This window comes from Gasterosteus aculeatus, chromosome 21 (assembly GCF_964276395.1).
Source record: "Gasterosteus aculeatus chromosome 21, fGasAcu3.hap1.1, whole genome shotgun sequence".
Taxonomy (NCBI): Eukaryota; Metazoa; Chordata; class Actinopteri; order Perciformes; family Gasterosteidae; genus Gasterosteus; species Gasterosteus aculeatus.
The window spans coordinates 4,683,385-4,699,335 of NC_135708.1; the positions used below are offsets into that span (position 1 = coordinate 4,683,385).

General features: G+C 43.6%; 1 protein-coding gene across 1 annotated transcript in view; it reads left to right on the forward strand.

The window, feature by feature from the left end:
- Nucleotides 1–1,711: 1,711 nt before the first annotated feature.
- The window catches only part of LOC144390236 (uncharacterized), a 31,484-nt gene continuing 17,244 nt past the window's right edge, over nt 1,712–15,951 (forward strand). The window contains exons 1-2 of the mRNA XM_078096678.1: nt 1,712–2,731; nt 2,850–2,980. The gene's annotated coding sequence lies outside the window, so the exon portion shown is untranslated. The remainder of the gene's footprint in view (nt 2,732–2,849; nt 2,981–15,951) is intronic.

Genomic DNA, 15,951 nt, shown 5'->3' on the forward strand with positions numbered 1-15,951 from the left:
TTCCGTCTTAAAAAGGAAAGTCCAAGTGGTGAACAATAAGCGGCGGGTGTTGCCCGATTACACCACGCTGCCCTCTGGCTACTAATGGGGATCAAGGGTTTGATGCACGGCTACAACATCCCTTTAGTTTGGTAGTGAGGACCATCGAATCCAGCAAAGACTCTTTATCAAGAATATTTCACAGCGTTTTGATAACATGGTGCACATTTATTCATGTTGGCAGCCTTTATATACGTTGTAGAGGGCTTACCAGAGTCTCTGTGATGATGTTTTACTACCACAGGACAAAGACAACCGACTCATCAGAGACCATTTAATGAATGCCAGCAGTAATGATATAGAAGTTCAAAATGTTTTTACCAAATACGTACATCATAGAAATCTCAGCTGTATGTATTTAGTGCAGAATGTATTTATTCAGGGTAAAACTAGCCGCACTATTAGTTTAAACACTAACTATCTCATTTTGTCGCTCAGACACAGAATGTGGTCACGCATGTGGAGGAATGTGACTCTGTTAGAATCCATGTATGAATCCTCTCCCCGTGTGAGGAGAGTCATTGTGGCTGATGCAAACACAGATTGGATTAATGCACTGTGTGAGATCAACGTGTTAAGAGGTCAGATCCCGTTGACCGACAAACAGTTTGTACTTTTAAAGAAGAAGAAGAATCTCATCAGACTGGTAGCCGATAAAAAGATCCGACTCAACAAGAAGGAAAAGAGGCTCAATCAGACGGGGGGATTTTTATTACCGTTACTTTTATAATTAACCTCGTCAACCGGGGGAAGTCAAATGGAGCACGCTCAAATAATGTCTCTGGTCCCCTGCAGCAGATTGAATGGATGAAGCAGCAGCAACATGAGCAGCGCAGCTCTATAAGACCGGCCGTGCAAAATGAACCGATGTGTTGAAGCAACCTGACGCCGACATGTATGAAAAGGCCCAAACACATGGTGGTATTTTACAGAGACACTTGTCTGTGGTGCGACAGGGCGAGCGGGAGACGGGCGTATTGTCTCCATCACTACCACCCCATGAAAGCAGCTGTGCCTCAACAGATGTTGATGAAGGGCTCAGAAGAGATGTGATTTGGAGTAATGTCATCCGACACATGGCTAAAAAAAGTAGGAAACATGCTGAATGCACATAATGGACAGACGAGGGCGAGATTATCATCAGTGATCAAACGATCAAAGGCACACGTTTGTATGACCTGGTGAAAAGTGTCACCGTATAATGTTTTAGACCCTTCTACACCCATCGGGTGGAGGTTTTGTATAAAAACACCCCTTCAGGCCTCATTCAGTCCGAGGTCTTAGACTAGTCGGTCTCTAGATAGCAGAACCTTTAAGACCCCAAAGGCCAAAAAGGCTAAATCTCATTGGCTGATGGGTTATTCATGGTTAAACCTTTAAGATTTCATTATTCTTTGACGTGTAATTGTGTTTTTTTTTCATAACAAATGTAGTGAATGCCTATTATTTTGTTTTATGTCACTTTTGAATATACTTAATCCACATTTTTTTTATTTTATGTATTGTATTATATCGGCAACAAGACTGATAAAATGAATAAAATTATATTTCGACATCGCACATTGTAGACATGAAAAAGTATCCCCACAGCACACACCTTTTGCAGCTCCCTCTCGTAAAACGCCCCTTTCACAGACTCACCCGCACAGTGTGTGAGCTTATAAACTGGTGCATCTCTGGCCATACACTGGTATTATAAAATGCTCATCGGGGAATGTTAGTTTATAACCCTTCCTAAACACCTCAGAGTTTTGATATTCTCACGGTGTCCCCCTTTAATTTGAAGCTAACAACCTTTTCATTGTCTTTGTTTACAGCCGATAGAGCCATTTCTATAGATCTGTGATGAGAGTTGTTCTACACGTCTACAAGATCTTGAACCACGTCCACATATCTGAGTGAACAGATGTTAAATATCTCCACATTCGTGTCTTGTATGTCCACCACACTTGCTTTGGTCTCGTTTGAGGTTGAAAAATGTGTCATTTTATGTGGATCCAACAGTCTCCTAAACGGCTTATTATAAGACTCTGTCCCTTGGTCAGTTTGCAGTCTCACTGGTATACGGCCCTCACTCCGAATGTCTTTAAAGGCTCTGGCGACAGTGGAGCCTGATTTGTTAGAAAGACATCTAACTCACACGTATTTGGAAGATACATCGATACTCTGCATATTCTCCCATATCAACAGGATCCATCTGAAACTGTCTGTCGATACCGCTGACCAACACCCTGTTCCTCGGACAATGTACGGCTGCCTCAGCGTGCAGCGGATACGCGTCCTGCTCCAATAAAAATGAATTCACCGCGGACATTGACGGCGTCGCCCCGGTTCCTTCGCTAACGGCAGTTCGGCCACACTGCCCAATCCTTCGGGATGTGCTGGATCATAATACATCTGCAGCGTCCCTTCCATGATAGTGTCAAAGTACCAATGAGCACAAATGTGTTTTATTTCTGTTATACAAAACATATCAGCGGTAGTCTGAAGAATAACCTTCGTTTTTAAAATCACGTTACAGGACACTCAAGATTTTCATTTCATTTTTTCTCTCAGCATGTTTTGTTTTTACACGTCCACCTGTCGTTCTTTTAGATGATCAAGGGTTGGATGATTGTCGGTCTACACAAGGTAGCAGGCATACAAAGTTGCACAGCAACCGGTGTATTGTCGTAAACAAGACAGTGAAACAGTGAGTGTGATCCAGAATTATTTGAATGTCTTACATTCATGTTCTTGTTCTTTTTCTTTTCTATTTGTAATTGGCACATAAGTACTAACTAGACCTCGTGATCCACACTTCGTACCAGCTGGTGGCGGTAACGCGCCGATTACTGATCATCCACCGCCGAGAAGAAGAAGAAGAAGAAGAAGAAGACGTGAGGGAGACGCGTAGAAAGTCACCAGAGCTTCACTTTAACGTCTTAAAGTGTCACATGGTGTGAGTATGTCCCGTGACACACAGCGTGTGTTTACTGTGTGTTTGTGTGTTAACGGGCCGTCAACCTTTGCAAAGTTCCTTTACCGTTTAGACGAAAAATACGGAAATAAAACGAAAATACGGAAATAACACCGTTTTATTTGAGTTTTTTCGCTTTAAACCAAAAGAGTAAATGTCCTTTTCTGTCCAAATCCAAACACGAAAAAACGTTTTTTCGTGTCTGTTTTTCTGTAAATCCCTTTTTGTTTGTTCCTTTTAAAACGAAACCGAAGCGCAGCCGCTAAACCGGAAGTGCGCACATTTTAACAGTAAAACGCAATAGAACGTTTGTACGATAGAAATCCGTCTGTGACGCAACAATATCTATAATATAGCAGAGTAACATTAGAAGAATGAATATGAAACGTCATCGTGTGTTAACAACAGCAGTTGACTACACGCAGACACATTTACATTCATCCACGTACACAGATACTCATTCATCTGTGCGCTGTTTGATGCAATATAGTTATTAATATAGTAACAACACATTTATTACTGTAGGTAATAACACAGTTTGTGGTGGCAGACTCGTTGCTGTTGGCTCTGATATTTATTTCCAGTATTGTTGTGTTGCTTCAGTGCTCAGAGACACTTTAAGGAGAGTAAACGTGTTCACATCTCCACCACTAGGGGGCAGAATACGACTATTTAAAGCAGTGGTTCTCAGCTGGTCTGGTGGCTCGTTTGTGAGAGATCTGCGGTCTTCAGTTCATTTACTTATTTTTGTGTAGGTAATATGTTTCAACTTAAATGACCTTTACAAGTAGTTGTGTTCCGTTGTTTCCATTTGTCCAGTTATTGACGTGTCTGATGCTCAACCAGATATTTGAATATATTAGAATGTGTGTTTTTATGTCGTGTTTGAGCAGTTTTGGCCGCCCGAGCCAGTAGCAGGTTCATGAGTCTCTGAAAAGTGTCTGAGGCCTTGCGCAGCCAAAAGGCATCAGGTGGGACAGAAGCAGAGACGTCAGAAGCTCTGGACGTAAGAGGGACCTGCCAGTGTCCCTTCAGCAGGTCCAGCGTTGTGACGTAGGTAGCTGCACCCATACGGTCTGCACCGTCCTCCATACGAGGCCACGGAAACGGCTCTGCTACGTGACGGCCTTCACTTACGTTGGTCTGTGCAGAAACGCGGGGAACCATCCGACTCGGGTCAATGGGCCCAAACACGAGGTTTATTTTAGTGGTAAAGTTCAGTCACACGTGACTCAATGACATATAAGGCTGAACAAATAGAACTACATGCATTCATTCACCCTCAACAGCTCAATCAGTTTAGACCAGAAATAGTTCTCATGGAGAAAAACCGACGCACAGCAGTGACGTTGCACGCGCCCAGTTTATTGTGTTAATATCCGACACATTGAACCCAGACAGCAAGGGGGGACCTGCAGTAAGACATGAGATGTTAGCTCTCAGCTCAGGGAAGCACTTTGAAATGTGTCATTTGGGTAAAATGTTTTACTTTGGCAGCAGTGAAGCACTTTAAACATTTGTCATTAGATTTTAATATACAGGACTGTCTCAGAAAATTAGAATATTGTGATAAAGTTCTTAGATTTTAATATACAGGACTGTCTCAGAAAATTAGAATATTGTGATAAAGTTCTTTATTTTCTGTGATGCAATTAAAAAAAAAAACATGTCATGCATTCTGGATTCATTACAAATCAACTAAAATATTGCAAGCCTTTTATTCTTTTAATATTGCTGATTATGGCTTACAGCTTAAGAAAACTCAAATATCCTATCTCTAAATATTAGAATATTTCCTCAGACCAAGTGAAAAAAAAGATTTATAACAGCAAAACAAAATCAAACATTTGAAAATGTCCATTAATGCACTCAGTACTTGGTTGGGAATCCTTTTGCACGGATTACTGCATCAATGCGGCGTGGCATGGAGGCAATCAGCCTGTGGCATTGCTGAGGTTTTATGGATGCTTCAATAGAGGCCTTCAGCTCATTTGCATTGTTGGATCTGGTGTCTTTCAGCTTCTTCTTCACAAAACCCCACAAATTCTCTATGGGGTTCAGGTCAGGGGAATTGGCAGGCCAATCGAGGGCAGTAATGCCATGGTCAGTACACCAGTTACTGGTGGTTTTGGCACTGTGGGCAGGGGCCAGATCATGCTGGAAAATGAAATCCTCATCTCCATAGAGCTTCTCAGCAGACGGAAGCATGTAGTGCTCTAAAATCTCTTGGTACACAGCTGCATTTACTCTGGACTTGATGAAACACAGTGGACCAACACCAGCAGCTGACATGGCTCCCAAACCATCACTGACTGTGGGAACTTCACACTGGATTTCAAGCAACTTGGATTTTGCTCCTCTCCAGCCTTTCTCCAGCCTCTGGCGCCTTGACTTCCAAATGAACACTTGCTTTCGTCTGAAAAGAGGACTTGACCACTCTGCAACTGTCCGGTGCTTTTCCACAGCCCAAGTCAGACTCTTCTTCCGTTGTCTTGAGTTCAGAGGTGGCTTGACCACGGGAACACGGCTATTGGAGCCCATTTCCCCGACACGTCTGTGAACAGTGGCTTTTGATACCTGGACTCCAGCTTCAGTCTTTGAAGCTCCCCCAAATTCTGGAAGCGACTCTTCTTCACAATGTTCTTAAGGCTGCGGTCGTCTCTCTTGGTTGTGCAGCGTTTCCTGCCACATTTCACCTTCCAACAGACGTTTGTGGATGTGCTTTGAAACTGCACTCTGTGATCAGCTTGCTCTTTGAGAAATGTCTTTTTGTGTCTTACCCTCCTGATGGAGGGTGTCAATGATGGTCCTCTGGACAGCAGTCAGATCAGCAGTCTTCCCCATACTTGTGATTTAGTTTACTGAACCAAGCTGAGTGTTTTTCAAGGCTCAGGAAACCCTTGCAGGTGTTGAGTTAATTAGACGATTCAAGTGATTAGTTGAATACCCTACTAGTATACTTTTGCATGATATTCTAATATTTAGAGATAGGATATTTGAGTTTTCTTAAGCTGTAAGCCATAATCAGCAATATTAAAAGAATAAAAGGCTTGCAATATTTCAGTTGATTTGTAATGAATCCAGAATGCATGACATTTTTGTTTTTTTAATTGCATTACAGAAAATAAAGAACTTTATCACAATATCCTAATTTTCTGAGACAGTCCTGTACAGTATAATTGTGCTTCAACTATAAGCTGTATTATTCACCGACACCTCATGCTTGTTTTAAATGATTTACATAGTATATATATATGAATGAATATGGCGCGTGATCAACAAATGACCGTGACATTGTGTCGTTAAAGGCGGCGCGAGGGAGAACGTGTGTGCGGCTGAATGAAGACGCACCAGTCAGCTGGTGGACGGTCCGTCTGGAGCCGCGCGTCACATCTCCCACCTGCTGGAGGTCATAGTTCTCAATGTGGACAAACTGACCACAGACGAGTCGCTCAAACAACTGACTCGCTGCCTGAAAAGTCCCAAAGTCACATCACGAGGATTAAATATAACGTTGTATTATTTCCCTCTGGCGTCGCTGCCTGTTGCTGAGGTGAAATGCATTCTGGGATATTTGGCGCTCACAAGAGCGGACGAGCCTGCCGCGATGCATTGTGGGTGAAATGGGCGGGGCGAGTCACATCCGGGTAGTAAGACCGTTCTCGGCCAGATGCGGACTTCCTGTGAGACTCTGAGGACAGAAACTGCAGAACAACACGAGCTTTCACGTCAGACGCCACAAAAGTCTCCAGTGAAACCAGATAAGGTCGCTGGTCGCTTTGACAAGAAGACACCGACAGGGTTCATGACGTCACTGCACCAAACGACCAGGGAGCCTGCGCATGCGCACACTTCAAGAAGTCAACATGACTTCCACTCGTTATCTCATCATTGGGACTTTGACCCTTCTTGTTTGTGTGGCGGAAATGGTTCCATAAGTCCACGAGGACAAAAGTCCACACATGAGCTGTGTGGACTTTTGTGCTCAATAAACATATTTTATAGACCTATTTATTGTAATCAACGGGGCAACAGGCCTTCAAATCAAGCAGTAGTACAAAAGTCCTTTTTAATACTTAACTTAATACAAAATAACTGTTTGAGGCAACTGACTCGACAGTTGACAGGATGCATCACCCAGTGAGCACGACGTCATTTCAACGTTGAAATATGGTTGAAATCGGGTTGAAATGAGGTCTGAACGTCTAAGACCTCATTTCAACGTCTTTTGAACCGGCTAAAAATGGGATGAAACATCAACGTGCCAGAAAACGTCAATTTGTTGATAAATGTGTCATGATGTAACGTAAGGTTAACGATAGACGATATTAACGTCAAGATTTTGATAATAATTAATGAACTGGTCGGCGAAATTTGGACTACGCAAAGACGTAATTTCAACGTATTTAATATTTCACTTAAAACGTCATGAATATGAAACTACGGACTTCGTGCTGTTAATAAGATGCGTTTAAGACATAATAATGCGGGCAGGTTCAAACATTACTTGTAAACACGTGACTCCGCTCACATCTGTAACGCGCATGCGCGAGTTCTTAGACGCCTGCAGAGCTCCGAGAGGACGCAGCACGAGGCGAAGTTACGGCAGCAGAGCGACATGAACGGGCTGATAGAACCACGACTACCGGCTCCACTGCTCTGTAAGTACGCGAGTGTTTGAATTAAGCACACATGGAACTATAACCGGGTGTTTTACTTGTGCTGCCCACCCGATACAGGAAAGACGGCCCTTTTTGTTAAGCTAGTTAGCGTTAGCGCAGGTAGTTTGCTAGTTAGCATGCTAGCTTGCTAGCTTGCAGCATGCTAGCGTGCAGCATGATGACCTGGACCAAAAGTAAACATCCCAGAATATTTTCCGTGTGTTTGGTGTTACTAATGCGTTAGGTTGTTGCTGTACCCATAAATATTATTGCATTTCACATTGAAAATACGTTTTTAAAGCAATGGGGGCTAAATACAGATTGCAAGGGTGAAGGGCTGAATTCAACAAGTTGTGGTCTGTAAACAAGAGGCCAACACATTGTAAGTTACTGCTGCTTAAAGCATGATACTGTGTAATATACCTGGACATGTTACTCCAGAAATGCCATAAGTTGCAGATGAATTGTTATCTTGTTTATAATGTAATAAGTAAACCATCTATAAATGAGGGTTCTAACACACCTGCTGCTGTTATTATTATTAGTTTATTACTGTCATCATAAACCCAAATGACCAACTTTGCCTTTTCCTTGAAGTCTTTGTGCTTTCCCTCCTCACAGGTTTCTGCGGGTGGTGGTTGCATCTGACGGAGGTTACATCTGATGGAGGTTGTGCCTGCAGTGGTCCTGACTTACACCTGGCTTACTACTCTCAATATTAGAATAATTTCTGTCAAAGGATTTGAAAGCACTGTACATCTTTAAGTTGTTCATACTCTACACACCTACTTCCCTGCTGTTTTCCCCTCAGGTTTCTCCAGGTTGAAGGTTTTTTACATTTTGGGGTTTGGGGACAGGATGTTGCATGTTTACAGATTGCAAAGCTGAACAAAATAAAATGATTTGAATTGAATAAACATGTTGACCAGAGGAATCTGCAATTGAGGGCTGTTCTCTGCACTCTGAATCCCTTTACACAAAGAATCCCCAAGTGCGGATGAGGGAGACGCAGCTGATTTCAGGTATACTATCCCAACTCAAGTGACTCACAGCCACATCTTGTTACAGAATCTGAAAATTAAGTTCCAATAATCCAGAAAAATGGGCTAGAAACACAAATTCTAAACTAACATTACATTACATTACATGTCATTTAGCGGACGCTTTTATCCAAAGCGACGTACAATAAGTGCATTCAACTATAGGGTACAAACTCAGGAGAACAAGAAACAAGAAAGTGCAATTTCCTCAAATAAGCCAATTTACAATTTGCTATAGATGAGTGACGTTACAAGTACAATTTAAGTGCTACAATTTGTTAGTCTTTAGTCGAGGTAGAGTCTGAAGAGGTGTGTCTTTAGTTTGCGGCGGAAGATGTAAAGGCTCTCTGCGGTCCTGGTGTCTTCAGAGAGCTCGTTCCACCATTTCGGCGCAAGGACAGCGAAGAGTCGAGATCTAGTCGAGTGTTTTGCTCTCAGTGAGGGAGGGACAAGTAGTTTTGCAGATGCAGAGCGGAGAGTGCGGGTTGGGATGTAGGGTTTGACCATGTCCTGGATGTAAGCTGGACCCGATCCATTCACAGCATGGTACGTGAGCACCAATGTTTTGAACTGGATGCGGGCGACCACCGGTAGCCAGTGAAGAGAGCGGAGGAGTGGAGTAGTGTGGGAGAATTTCGGAAGGTTGAAGACCAGTCGAGCTGCTGCATTCTGAATGAGCTGCAGAGGTCGAATGGCGGTGGCAGGGAGACCAGCCAGGAGGGAGTTGCAGTAGTCCAGGCGGGAGATGACAAGAGCCTGAATCAGTACCTGCGCTGCCTTCTGAGTGAGAAGGGGACGTATTCTCCTGAGTTCTCAAAGTTGACTGTCAGGTCCTGGGTAAGCAAATCTTTTCCGAGAAAGAGAAGTATTTCAGTCTTGTCGGGGTTGATTTTCAGATGGTGGGCGGACATCCACTGAGAGATGTCAGTTAGACAGGCAGAGATCCGAGCCGCCACCTGGGTGTCCGAGTGAGGGAAGGAGAGAATTAGTTGGGTGTCATCGGCATAGCTGTGGTAAGAGAAGCCATGCGAGCGAATGACAGCGCCAAGAGAATTGGTGTAAAGCGAAAACAGGAGGGGACCCAGCACGGAACCCTGAGGAACTCCAGTAGTAAGAGGACAAGGTTCCGACACAGATCCTCGCCAGGTTACCCGGTAGGTGCGGAGGGGTGGAGGGGGTGTGGAGGGGGGGAGGAGGGGTAGGGGGTTCGAGGAGATTTTGGCAGCAGAGATAGAAGCAGAAAACGAGGAGAGGAGAGATTGAAATTTAAGCAGGTCGTCAGGTCGTTTATATTTACGCCATCTCGCATGGTGGCTCTCATGGCACGGACCGGTTGAGACAGCCACGCAGCCGGAGGGGATTTGCCAGTCCGTCGTGTTGTAAGAGGGCAGAGAGAGTCTAGAGAGGAGGAAAGAGTTGAGAGGAGAGTCTCTGCAGCAGCGTTCGGATGCAAGAGTGAGAAGGAATCAGTTGAAGGGAGGGCTGATAGAACAGAGGATGCTAGGGAGGAGGCAGAGAGGGAGCGAATATTGCGACGAGCCGGTATAGAGTTAGTCAATGAGGGAGGTTTGTTAGTTATAGAGAGTGGAAGGGAGTAAGAGATGAAGAAGTGATCAGACACATGAAGTGGAGTTACAGAGAGGTTAGTGGTAGAGCAATTTCTAGTAAAGATGTAGTCAAGGTGATTGCCGGCTTTGTGAGTAGGAGGAGAGGGACTGAGTGACAGAGCGAAGGAAGAAAGTAGGTGTAAGAGGTCAGATGACTTCTCTGTCTGGATGTTGAAGTCACCCAGGAGGATGAGCGGAGGTCCATTTTCGGTGAAATTAGACAGGAGAATGTCCAGTTCTTCCAAGAAATGACCTAAGGAGCCTGGCGGACGGTAGAGGACAACGATGGTTAATTGTACCGGGTGAGTGATTGTTACAGCATGGAATTCAAAGGACAATGGGGTGGATGGTGGAAGAGGGTAGAGAGAAAAGCTCCATTTGGGTGAAATGAGTAGACCTGTGCCACCACCCCTACCAGTGGGCCTGGGAGTGTGGCTGAAGGAGAAGGTGGAGGAGAGAGCGGCTGGGGTGGATGTGTTCTCAGGTGTGATCCAGGTCTCGGTCAGAGCGAGGAAGTCGAGTGACTGCTGGATAGCGAAGCCGAGATGAAGTCAGCCTTGCGAGTCGCTGACTGGCAGTTCCAGAGACCTCCTGTGACGAGGTGCTGGACATGTGTGGAGCGGGTGGGATAGGAGAGAGAGGAGAGGTTACGATAGAGAGCAGATCTAGCCCGAGGCCTGTAGTATCTGCGGGAAGAGATTCGAACAGGCACGGGTAAAGGGGTCAAACACATTATTAAAAATAGCAGAAGAAGGCGCCGCATTCAGCCGCCCCGAAGACCCCACGAAAGACTCCCTTGTCTTTGTTCCGCTCGTCTTGACTCCACGAAAGACTCCCTTGTCTTTGTTCCGCTCATCTTGACTCCACGAAAGACTCCCCGGTCTTTGTTCTGCTCGTCTTCGTGCTGCGAGGATAAGCTAACGCTTCCCACGATTTCTAGCTAAATACTCCCTCGTTAGTGGAAGTCGGCTGCGGCTGCGCTGGCCGCTCCCCCGAAACAACTTTCACTTTTAAACCATTTTGCAACGTCTTTTCAACGTCGGGCATAGACGTCTTTTAAACGTTGTTTCAACGGATAAATTGCTCGCTGGAAACTTACAAGTTACATACTTGTACATACATAGTCACAGTTGTCATGTTAACAGCCCTTAACAAGGACAAACACATTATTTTATTAATTTTCATTTTTTATAAATATAACACTATACATAAAACACTTTTCCTAATTAAAAACAATACAAAAATAAAATACATTATTCAGGGAAATGAACTATGGATTTAAAAGTGCAGAAACAACATTTCTGTGTTTGTAGACCATTTTTCTGGATTATTGGATCTTAATTTTCAGATTCTGTAACAAGATGTGTCTGTGAGTCACTTGAGTTGGGATAGTATACCTGAAATCATCTCCCTCATCCTCACTTGAGGATTCTTTGTGTAAAGGGAGTCAGAGTGCACAGAACACCCCTCAATTGCAGATTCCTCTGGTTAACGTGTTTATTCAATTCAAACCATTTTATTTTGTTCAGCTTTGCAATCTGTAAACATGCAACATCCTGTCCCAAAACCCCAAAATGTAAAAAACCTTCAACCGGGAGAAACCTGAGGGGAAAACAGCAGAGAAGTAGGTGTGTAGAGTATGAACAATTTAAAGATGTACAGTACATCCAATTCCTACGACAGAAATTATTCTAATATTGTGGATTACTAAGCCAGGGGTAAGGCAGGACCAGTGCAGGGACAACCATCATCAGACGTAACCTCCGTCAGATGCAACCACCACCCGCAGAAACCACTGTATGGGTACAGCAACAATCTAACGCATTAGCAACACCAAACACACGAAAAATATTCTGGGATGTTTACTTTTGGTCCAGGTCATCATGCTGCAAGCTAGCATGCTAACTAGAAAACTACCTGCGCTAACGCTAACTAGCTTAACAAAAAGGGCCGTCTTTCCCGTATCAGGTGGGCAGCAGAAGTAAAACACCCGGTTATAGTTCCGGGTGTGCCTCGTGCTGCGTCCGCTCGCGCATGCACGTTACAGATGTGAGCGGAGTCACGTGTTTACAAGTAATGTTTGAACCTGCCCGCATTATTGTGTCTTAAACGCATCTTATTGACAGCACGCAGTCCGTAGTTTCATATTTATGACGTTTTAAGTGAAATATTAAATACGTTGAAGTTACGTCTTCGCGTAGTCCAAATTTCGCCGACCAGTTCATTAATTATTATGAAAATCTTAACGTTAATATCGTCTATCTTACGTTACAACATGACACATGTATCAACAAATTGACGTTTTCTGGCACGTTGATGTTTCATCCCATTTTTAGCCGGTTGAAAAGACGTTGAAATGAGGTCTTAGACGTTCAGACCTCATTTCAACCCGATTTCAACCATATTTCAACGTTGAAATTACGTCTTGTGCTCACTGGGCTAACGTGTACTGCATCCTCGTCTCCGTGCATTTGTATCGATTTAGATAACCCGCGTATAGGATACGACTATAACAGTGATTGTACATGTAGCATAAAGTCACAACATGCAGCATCCTGCGCTCTTTCATCATGAGCGACGCGATGCGGTTTACGTGCACGTACGCGACTTTTCTGTGACACACAACGTTTGGTGGCCACAACTATTTAGTGCTGACAGGCAGCTGTTAACTTACTATTCGCCCTCCGCTTCGCGTCACAAAACAGAGTAACGCGAGTAACAAACTCGTTTCAATCTCAGTAATTGTAACTCCGTTAATTTATTTATAAAAATACTCCGTTACATGCTCGTTACCTCTAAAAGTAGTGGAATTACAGTAAAGCGTTACTTTGTAACACGGCCAGGACCCCTCCACATAGACACAGTAGTCGTTTGTGCCACGACAGTTTTATTCATATTATTGTTTGCTTCAGTTTCATTGTATCTCAGCATCTTTTTGTGATTCCGTAGTCCGCTGCCTAAAGAGTGGTGCAAGGTGTGAAAGGGAATCAAGTTCCCGTATTGTGATTTAAACATGTTTTCATTTCTTTTTTATTTCAATACTGTACACATGACATCTGGGGTGTAACGCTCAAATCCTGTGAGAAGGTTTCCAGTCTTCTTCTTCTCCTAACAGATTTCTTCCTATTTTCCCATTTCGGAGGTTTTTTTTAGGGAGTTTTTGTTCTGTGGCAGGCAAAGTTTTGTGAGCGATGTCCAGATGTTCATGTTTGTGATATTTGATGAGGTAAATATCAGATGGTACATTTTTAGAGTAGTCATTCTAAATTGATGCATAGTTTGTGATTATTATGTAATCAGAAGAGTGGAATGTAATGGGGAAATGATATGTGACCCTTTTAAATGCTTCATTCGTATAACCAGTTTATTAGTTGCAAGTGCTTAGGTCACAAAGGCCCTGACATAAGAACTGATGTCTCCCACTTGGATTAGATGTTTCCAGCGTCATAGCTGTAGAGAATGAACAGTGTTCATTCTCTACAGTGTGAACAAAAGTGTTTGTTATGTCTTGTTGCAAGCATGTTGGGAGAGCAAGGACACGGTCAAAGAGCTGACGTGTCTCACATGGACAAGGTGTTCCCAGTACCCTGGCTGTAGATACTCAACAAGATGGTCAAAGGTTTCTGTTGACGCCACCGATATCTAAACTTAGGTATAAGAACTGCCTCGATGTGTTGGGGGCAGAAGGAGGTTCTTGACAGTCTACTGACCACGTAGCTGTTGTGACCCTTTTTCCCTTGCAAGGAAATAAACGGAGAAAAGACATACTTGACTCAGAGCCTTTGATTCTTACTTAACGATTGTCTGTGCAAAATCTTCCACCACATTATTACTGAACGAGATTCAAAAAATCGAGTCAGTAAAATGATCCGAACTTCCCATCACTACTGCGCATATCTCAAGTCATAACTTCCACTCTTTATCATTTGGACTTTGACCCTTCTTGTTTGTGTGGTAGAAATGGTTCCATTAGTCCACGAGGACAAAAGTCCACACATAAGCGCGTCATGAGAAAGAGGCGGTTTCACGTCTCACACCTGAAGCAGGAGGTGAAGCGGCTCGGGGACTTTCCTCACTGCAGAAACAGCAGATTAAATCCATAATTCCCGTGAGAAGCGGCAGAGGTAAGACGTGTGTGTGTGTGTGTGTGTGTGTGTGTGTGTGTGTGTGTGTGTGTGTGTGTGTGTCTTTGCTGGCTCGCTGTGTGTTTCACAGTAACTCTGCAGGCTTTGTCTCACTCAATGATTCATAATCCACCGATTCGCTGCTGTTCTTTGGCTCCAACGTCCGCGAGCTTCAAGCACCGACAAAATGTCCCACTCGGTCCAAAGGTTGTGGACAAACCTGCACGTCATATGTGACTCTTCCCCACCAGCTAAAGGTGTGTTTGGAGTATTTTAATGTGGATTCCAGCTTATTGTAGTCAGGACTCTGCCGAATAAAAAAAAGATAATGCGTTGATGTATTTCATCATGATATATACCCTAAATAATGGTTTCCGGTACTGGTTCTGGTCCGGTTTTACGTCCACATGTCGAGCCCACCATCACGTGTTTTGGTTCTGTGAGATTAAACGTTCTTCTCTTTCCTCACATCTGTTTAAAAAGGTCGTGTTTATCAAGTTGAAATAGAACATGGTGGATAGAAAGTGTGGATTCATAGTTCTCACAGTGCCGACGTTTCCTGAAAGCAACACAGTTAAGGACACGCCCCCCACTTGATGCCACGCCCTCTAAGCAGATCAGGGCCAGAAGTCAGAGACAAAGCAGACGTCCTCTTTTACCCGGTAGTGATGGGAATTACGGCTCTTTTTAGAGAATCGGCTCTTTCGGCTCCCAAATGGCTCCTCTGATTTTTTTTGGTGCTTAAATTAATTTATCACCAACAATAATGTAAAATTATGCGCAATATGAATTACTAATGTAAAAAAAACACTGTCAAATGTTTTTATATAAATACACTTTTATTTATTCACTCTACAGAGTGATAAAAAAATAAATTAGTGCAAAAACAAACGTTTAACTATTTAAAAATGAACTTAACTAACTTTTAATTATTTTAAACTTTTTAATACTTAACAAATTTAAAGTGAAACAACATACAGAAGCTTACAGAATCACACAACAACATATAAATTAAAATGTGTAAAACAAAAAGAAAAAAAATCAGCATGCAGAGTTTTGTCCTTCAGGGAAGATTTACATTGAGACCAAGTGGCTCCGCTTTGAGGGGCTGATCCTGTTTCTTCTCTCTGAAATTATCTGCCCTGTTTTGGAGAAGATAGGAGATTTTAGTCTTGCAGACTCTACATTCTGCATTAGATAGATCAATGTCATTGACATGTGTCCAGATTTTGCTGCGTTTCCTGTTGACACTCACTTTATTAACTTTTTTTTACCGCTCTGTTTCTCTCTTGACTCCTCCCTCCTGTTCGCTGCTGCTGTGTGTAAGTCCCGCCCCTCCGCCCTGTGCTCAGCGCAGACACGCCCCCACACATATTGGCCAATCAAATGCGACTTGAGAGAGAGACACGCCCCCACACATATTGACCAATCAAATGCGGCTTGAGAGAGAGAGAAACAAAGCGGCTCCCGTCGTTCGCGTCAAAGAGTCGCTCTCAGAGCCGGTTCGTTGGCGACCGACAC